Raw genomic sequence first — 8980 nt, 5'->3', positions numbered from 1 at the left:
ATCAAATGTTGGTATGAATTTGAGTTGGTATTACATATGTGTAATACATATGTATTATGTACTACATGTGTAGTACCAATACAAATTGGTATTACTTATGTATGATAAGAGTGTAAATTGATATAACAATTATAAATATATATCCACCCAACATGGGAGCACCGCAGTATGTAAGACAAATCCTAACAAGTATGAAAGGAGAAATTAACAATAACACAATAATAGTGGGAGACTTTAATACCCCACTCACACTTATGGATAGATCAACTAAACAGAAAATTAACAAAAAAAAAAAAAAACAACATGTATCTATAAAGTTCACTAAAGCAAAGCACAGTAAAATGAGGTATGGCAATAAAAGGCGTTAAATTTATCAAAAAAAAAAATAAAGTGCTGAAAAATTTAAAAAAAAAAAAAAAAGAAAAAGAAGTTAAACTGTCAGTGTTTGCAGATAACATGATACTGTACATAGAAAATCCTAAAGATGCTACCAGAAAACCACTGGTGCTAATCAATGAATCTGGCAAAGTTGCAGGGTACAAAATTAAAGCACAGAAATCTCTTGCATCCCTATACACTAGCAAGGAAAGATCAGAAAAAGAAACAAAGGAAACAACACCATTTACCAAAAAAAAAAAAAAAGAGTGTAAATTGGTGGGCTGTTTGGCAATTAGTAAAGTTGAAGCAATTCCATTTGTAAGAATTACCCTAGAGAAACTAACATTTATTTGTATATGAAGAGACATATAAGGAAACATTCAAAAACTTTGACTGAATTTCTACTATGTTTCAGGCACTATTCTAGCCTCTGAGGATAAAGCAGTGAATGAACAGTTAAGATCTCATGGAGATGGACTTAATCACTGTATTTAGGGATTTTCTGTATGTTTGAAATATCTGGCAGTTCAAAAAATTTTTTTATTGTTTGAAAAAAAAAGTTTGGACTTCCCTGGCAATCCAGTGGTTAAGACTCCAAGATTCCATTGCTGGGGGCAGGGGATATGATCCCTGGTAGGGGAAATAAGATCCCACATGCAGCATGACATGGCAAAAAAAAAAAGCAGTAGTCTCAAAATCTAATAGGTATCAATATTCATTTATATGGTCTTGGGCTCCAAATTTTCTTTACAGAAGTAAGGGTTATTTCCCCCAATCTCTCTTCTTCTGACACAACATCTCTAGCAATCATGGATTCTCCATCCCACTCCTTCATGTAACAGATGATAAGACTGAGGCCCAGAGACTGATTTGGCTTATTCCAAAATCTCCTGATTTTCTCCTAGGGTCCATGAAGTGACAACTAATGCAGGTAGTGATGAGGAGCAGAGTTTTTTTTTCTTTACTTTAAAAAATTGTGTTAAATAGGCTTCCCTTGTGGCTCATCTGAAAAAGAATCTGCCTGCAATGTGGGAGACCTGGATTCGATCCCTGGGTTGGGAAGATTCTCTGGAGAAGGCAAAGGCTACCCACTCCAGTATTCTGGCCTAGAGAATTCCATGGACCATATAGTCCATGGGGTCACAAAGAGTCAGACATGACTCAGCAACTTTAAAAAAAAATTGTGGTAAATATGCATGACATAAAATTTACCATTTGAGTCATTTTTAAGCATATCATTCAATAGCATTAAATATTTTCACATCGTTGGGCCACCATCACCACTATCCATCTCTAAAACTTTTTCAAACTGAAACTCCCTATCCAGTAAGCAATAATTCCCATTTCCCCTCCCTCTACCCCCCTGGTAACCACCCTTCTACTTTCTGACTCCATAAATTTGACTAGGCTAGGTGCCTCATATAAGTGGAAGCATATAGTATCTGTCCTTTTGTTACTGGCTTATTTCACTTAGCATAATGTACTCAAATTTGATGCATGTTGTAGCATGTATCAAAATTCCCTTCATTGGTAAGGCTGAATAATCCATTATATGTAGGGCTTCCCCAGTGGCTCAGCGGTAAAGAATCTGCCAGCAATGCAGGAGACACCGGTCCATCTATGGGTCAGGAAGATCCCCAGGAGGAGGGCGTGGCAACCCACTCCAGTATTTTTGCCTGGATAATCCCATGGTCAGAGAAGCTGGCGAGCTACATACAGTCCATGGAGCTACATACAATCGCAAAGAGGCGATTGAGCACACATGTAGAGATCACATTTTGTTTATCTATTCAACCCTCCCTGGACATTTGACTACTGTGAATAATACTGGTGAACAGAGGTATACAAATACCTGTTCTGGTCCTTGCTTTCAATTCTTTGGGGGATATATCTAGAACTGGAGTTGCTAGATCAGATGATAATTTTTCTGTGTTTTTTTTTTTTTAAGAATTGCCATACTGTTTTCCACAGAGGCTGCACCAATTTATATTTGGGGGAAGAGGAGAGGCAGCAAAATATCTTAAATCCATCCTGGTCCTCATTCTGAGATTACACAGCCAGACTTCACCCTCCCTTCCAGAGACCCATACCAGAGCTTGTTTATGTTTCTCCTCCATTGCCCGCTAAATTTATATTCAATCTGTAAAGTACCGAAGCAAAACAGCCCTCTTACACAAAGGGGCGGTGCCAGCTTTTAAAGGAGCAGTTCTGATAAGAGTTACCAGAGGGCAGAAAGACATTTAAATCCAACTCTATAAATAACTCCAGCTAAACGTTGAGCGCCCCCCTCTGGCAGGTGCTGGTTCTTCTCTTTCATCAGCATGCATGCTCAGTCGTGTACGACTGTGTGACCCGGTGGTCTGTAGCCTCCCAGGCTCCTCTCTCCATGGGATTTTCCAGGCAAGAATACTGGAGTGGATTGCCATTTCTTCCTCCAGGGGATCTTACCTACCCAGAGATGGAACCCAAGTCTCCTGCATTGCAGGCAAATTCTTTACCATCTGAGTTACCAGGGGGCAAGGGAAAATGTCTTCTGAGATGTTTAGTCTCTTTCCCCGCCCCCCTACCCCCCTCCCCGCCCCCACGCCCCAGTCTCCCATAAAGCTATTAAATTTGGAGCTGATAGAAGGAATTAGAAGTTTGTGGAGTCATTGCAATAGTCACTGCAATAGTAGGCAAAACAAAACAAACAAACAAAAGCTTCCTTAAATTTATATGAGACAAAGGACTTTTGAAACCAATCTGGCCTGAATCTCAGGGCAACAGTCAACTCCTGGAAGAACTGAAGTCTTAAAAAATAATTCCATTTGAATTAGAAAAGAACACTGAGTCTAAAAAAATAGAAGATGAAAACCAGGATTCCATTCATTCGCAGTTGTAATAGAGTGAGGAGGGAACATACAAATATATCATTTTCCCCTATTCAATTAGAAAATAAATTTAAAATCACCATTTTGTTCTTTCTGATTACAGAAATAACACACGTTTCTTGTAGAAATGAAAGTTTACAAAAATGTGTAAGTAAAAAATGAAAGTCTTGCTGTTAATAGCTTTTAAAATGGATATATGAGAAAGTAAATCATTTTATGTACTGCTTTACAATCTGCTTCCCTTCTTTAAAATATTTTATTTTATATTTTTAATCAATGATAATACATTTACATGTTTAAAAAATAAAATAAGGCATTCCCTAGCAGTCCAGTGGCTGGGACTCCATGCTTTCACTGCTGAGGGACTGGGTTCTGTACCTAGTCGAGGAAATAGGATCCTGCCAGCCAGGATCAAAAACATAATAATTAAATAGATTAATCAATTAAAACTAAAGAGAATATAATGACAGTCTCCCTTTCACCCTTGTCTCCTGTCGTCTCACTTCCCCCAAAGATGCAGCCATTGTTAGACTCTTGTGTATCCTCTGGAGGTATTTCTACATACACAAACAAATAAAAATATATCTTCTGCCTGAGGGTTTTTTGTTTTGTCTAGGCTGTTCTGTGTGGCATGAGGGATCTTAGTTCCTGACTCAGGGATCGAGCTTGCATCTCCTTCATTGAGAGCTCAGAGTCTTAACCACTGAACCACCAGGGAAGTCCCTCAATGTATTTTCTCATAGTTGCCTTATTTATGAAAAAGGTGACACTGTTCTACACTTGGCTATTTTATTTTAACAATGGATCATGGAGGACTTTCCATTTCTTGTTTCATATAGAGTTGATTAAAACTGCATAATATTCTATTGATCGAAGATATGATAACTTGGCTAAGTAGTTATCTTGCTATTACTAGCATTGCTCTAATAAATAACCATGTCCAAACCTAGTGCAAGCACACTTACAGGGCAAATTGCAAAACCAAAGGGTCTACACACTATAAATTGGACAGATGTTGTCAAATTGTCCCCTACAGGGATGATACCAATTTACCAACAATAACTAGAACGTCTTTTTGCCCACAGCCTGGTTTTAAAATTTTTCAATCTGATATTTGAAAAAAAGGCATAAAAATATCTCAGTGTAGTTTAAATTTGCATTTCCCTTATGAGTGAGACTGAATATATTTTCATGTTTGGAAGCCATTTGAATATCATTTTCTGTGAATTGATAGTTTATATCCTTTGCTCATTTTTCTATTGAGTTATTGGTCTTTTTCTCATAAGTTTTTAGAGCTCTTTAAACATTAGGACAATTATAGATCTGTGATACAATTTGCAAAAAAAATATTTTTCCTAGTTTATTTGTCTAGTGGTTGCTTATAATGCAGGTATGTTTTTGCCAAACACATTTTTAAATGTATGTGTGTGTCCTTTTGGATATTAAGTCGTTGTCTTAAAAGCCTTTGCTTTGCCAAGGTTATAAATGAATTCTCCAATGTTTTCTTCAAGGAGTTACAGTTTCACCTTTGATGACCTACTTGGAAGTTATCCTGAGGTGAGGCATCAGAAATGGATCCAACTTTATTTTCTGCTGGTTGGCTGTCATTGTCTTACTGTTATTCATTGAATTAATTCAGTTTTCCCCCGTATTAATCATAAAGAACACTCCTGAATGTAAAGCATCTATTTCTGGGCTTTCTCTGGTCAGTCTGCCTCATGTGAACCAGCACCATACTGTTCTCATTATTAAAACATTATAAGATTTTTAAATAATGAAGAAAACTACTTCCATTCTTTGTCTCATTGCCCTTCTCCAGAATTTTCCTGGCTATTCTTATGCACAGAGTTTTTTTAATATAGTTTTTGTAATCATGTTGTCTAAGTTTTTTCCCAAAGAATTAGTACTTTCATTGTTACGATGTAAAACTTATAAATTAATTTATGGAACATTTATATGTTATGATCCTGAACCTCTATGCAAGAATATGACATACATGTTGATTTCTTCAAGCGTACTGTTATATCCTGGAGTGTTTTAGATTTTTCTTTAATGTAGGTATGATATGGTTTTTGTTATGTTTATTAGAAAGTATTTTGTCTTTTTTTAAAGAAAATATTCATTTGGCTGTACTGGGTCTTAGTTGCAACTCATGGGATCTTCAATCTATTTCCCTAACCAGGGATCAAACCCAGGACCCCTGCACTGGGACCATGGAGTTTTAGTCCCTGGACTACCAGGGAAGCCCTGGCATTTTTATATTTTAATTATTCTTGTAGGATCTTCTTTTTATATCTTCTAATTTGTTGCTGCTTGTTAATTTCTATTTTTACTTTATAACATACCTTGGGCATTTTCTCATGTTCTTAGATATAGATTTACCTCATTTTCCTGTGTTTTTGCATATAGACCTACCTCATTTCCTTAAATTGTGTTTTTCTGTTTGAATGTATATAAAAGTAAGGATCTAGTGATGGGGAGATTATTCTGGATTATATGAGTGGGCCAGAAATGCCATCACAAATGTGCTCATAAGAGGAAGGCAGAGACTTCTCCAGTGGTCAAGTGGATAAGAATCTCCTTGCCAGTGCAGGGGACATGGGTTTGATCCCTGGTCTGGGAAGATTCCACAAGCCATGGAGCACCTAAGCCTATGTGCCGCAACTACTGAGCCCGGGCTCCAGAGCCTGTGCTCTGCAACAAAAGAAGCCACGGTAGTGAGAAGCCTGTGCACCACAACAGAGTAGACCCGGCTGCCCGCAACTAGAGAAAGCACAGCAAATCAGACCTCAGTTCAGTTCAGTTCAGTCGCTCAGTTGTGTCCGACTCTTTGTGACCCCATAAACTACAGCACGCCAGGCCTCCCTGTCCATCACCAACTCCAGGAGTTTACCCAAACTCATGTCCATTGAGTCGGTGATGCCATCCAACCATCTCATCCTCTGTCGTCCCCTTCTCCTCCTGCCCTCAATCTTTCCCAGCATCAGGGTCTTTTCCAATGAGTCAGTTCTTCACATTAGGTGGACAAACTATTGGAGCTTCAGCTTCAGCATCAGTCCTTCCAATGAATATTCAGGACTGATTTCCTTTAGGATGGACTGGTTGGATCTCCTTGCAGTCCAAGGGACTCTCAAGAGTCTTCTCCAACACCACAGTTCAAAAGCATCAATTCTTCTTCAGCTTTCTTTATAGTCCAACTCTCACATCCATACATGACTACTGGAAAAACCATAGCTTTGACTAGATGGATCTTTGTTGACAAAGTAATGTCTCTGCTTTTTAATATGCTGTCTAGGTTGGTCATAGCTTTTCTTCCAAGGAGCAAGCATCTTTTAATTTTATGGCTGCAGTCACCATCTGCAGTGATTTTGGAGCCCCCCAAAATAAAGTCAGCCACTGTTTCCACTGTTTCCCCATCTATTTGCCATGAAGTGATGGGACCGGATGCCATGATCTTAGTTTTCTGAATGTTGAGCTTTAAGCCAACTTTTTCACTCTCCTCTTTCACTTTCATCAAGAGGCTCTTTAGTTCTTCACTTTCTGCCCTAAGGGTGTTGTCGTCTGCATATCTGAGGTTACTGATATTTCTCCCAGCAATCTTGATTCCAGCTTGTCCTTCATCCAGCCCAGAATTTCTCATGATGTACTCTGCATATAAGTAGCAGGGTGACAATATACAGGCTTGACGTACTCCTTTCCTGATTTGGAACCAGTCTGTTGTTCCGTGTCCAGTTCTAACTGTAGCTTCCTGACCTGCATACAGGTTTCTCAAGAGGCAGGTCAAGGGGTCTGGTATTCCCATCTCTTGAAGAATTTTCCACAGTTTATTGTGCTCCACACAATCAAAGGCTTTGGCATAGTCAATAAAGCAGAAGTAGATGTTTTTCTGGAATTCTCTTGCTTTTTCGATGATCCAACGGATGTTGGCAATTTGATCTCTGGTTCCTCTGCCTTTTCTAAAACCTGCTTGAACATCTGGAAGTTCACAGTTCACATATTGTTGAAGCCTGGCTTGGAGAATTTTGAGCATTACTTGACTAGTGTGTGAGATGAGTGCAATTGTGCGGTAGTTTGAGCATTCTTTGGCATTGCCTTTCTTTGGGATTGGAATAAAAACTGACCTTTTCCAGTCCTGTGGCCACTGCTGAGTTTTCCAGATTTGCTGACATATTGAGTGCAGCACTTTCACAGCATCATCTTTTAGGATTTGAAATAGCTCAACTGGAATTCCATCACCTCCACTAGGTTTATTCGTAGTGATGCTTCCTAAGGCCCACTTGACTTCACATTCCAGGATGTCTGGCTCTAGGTGAGTGATCACAGCATCGTGATTATCTGGGTCATGAATATCTTTTTTGTACAGTTCTTCTGTGAATTCTTGCCACCTCTTCTTAATATATTTTGCTTCTGTTAGGTCCCTACCATTTCTGTCCTTTATTTAGACCATCTTTGCATGAAATATTCCCTTGGTATCTCTAATTTTCTTGAAGAGATCTCTGCTGCTGCTAAGTCACTTCAGTCGTGTCCGACTCTGTGCAACCACATGGACGGCAGCCCAACAGGCTCCCCCGTCCCTGGGGTTCTCCAGGCAAGAACACTGGAGTGGGTTGCCATTTCCTTCTCCAATGCATGAAAGTGAAAAGTGAAAGTGAAGTCACTCAGTTGTGTGCGACCGTCAGCGACCCCATGGACTGCACCCTTCCAGGCTCCTCCGTCCATGGGATTTTCCAGGCAAGAATACTGGAGTGGGTTGCCATTGCCTTCTCCGGAAGAGATCTCTAGTCTTTCCCATTCTATGGTTTTCCTCTATTTCTTTGCATTGATCGCTGAGGAAGGCTTTCTTATATCTCCTTGCTATTCTTTGGAACTCTGCATTCAAATGGGTATAACTTTCCTTTTCTCCTTTGCTTTTCGCTTCTCGTCTTTTCACAGCTATTTGTAAGGCCTCCTCAGACAGCCTTTTTGCCTTTTTGCATTTCTTTTTCTTGGGGATGGTCTTGATCCCTGTCTCCTGTACAATGTCACGAACCTCCATCCATAGTTCATCACAATCACAGAAAACTAGCCAATCTGGTCACACGAACGACAGCCTTGTCTAACTCAATGAAACTAAGCCATGCCGTGTGGGACCACCCAAGACGGACTGGTCATGGTGGAGAGGTCTGACAGAATGTGATCCACTGGAGAAGGGAACGGCAAACCACTTCAGTATTCTTGCCTTGAGAACCCCATGAACAGTATGAAAAGGCAAAAAGATAGGACACTGAAAGATGAACTCCCCAGGTTGGTAGGTGCCCAATATGCTCCTGGAGATCAGTGGAGAAATAACTCCAGAAAGAATGAAGGGATGTAGCCAAAGCAAAAACAACACCCAGTTGTGGATGTGACTGGTGATAGAAGCAAGGTCCAGTGCTGTAAATAAAACCTAGAACAGTCAAAAATAAATAAATATAAAAAAAATAAAAAAGAGGGAGGCAGGTGGGATTTCCCTGGCGGTCCAGTAGTTAAGACTCTGCGTTTCAAATGCTGGGGGGTGGGTATATGGGTTGGATCTCTGGTCAGGGAACTACGATCCTACATGCCGCAAGGGATACTCCCCCAAAAAATAGGGATGCAGAGGGAAATTGAGACAGAAGAAGAGAGTGGTGGACTGAAGCAAGACACTGTTGACTTTGAAGATGGATGAAGAAGCCATAAGCCAAGGAACACAGGAGAACAGTTCTAGAAGCTGG

This window comes from Bos mutus, chromosome 19 (assembly GCF_027580195.1).
Source record: "Bos mutus isolate GX-2022 chromosome 19, NWIPB_WYAK_1.1, whole genome shotgun sequence".
Taxonomy (NCBI): Eukaryota; Metazoa; Chordata; class Mammalia; order Artiodactyla; family Bovidae; genus Bos; species Bos mutus.
Note: the sequence above shows the minus strand (reverse complement) of the source record.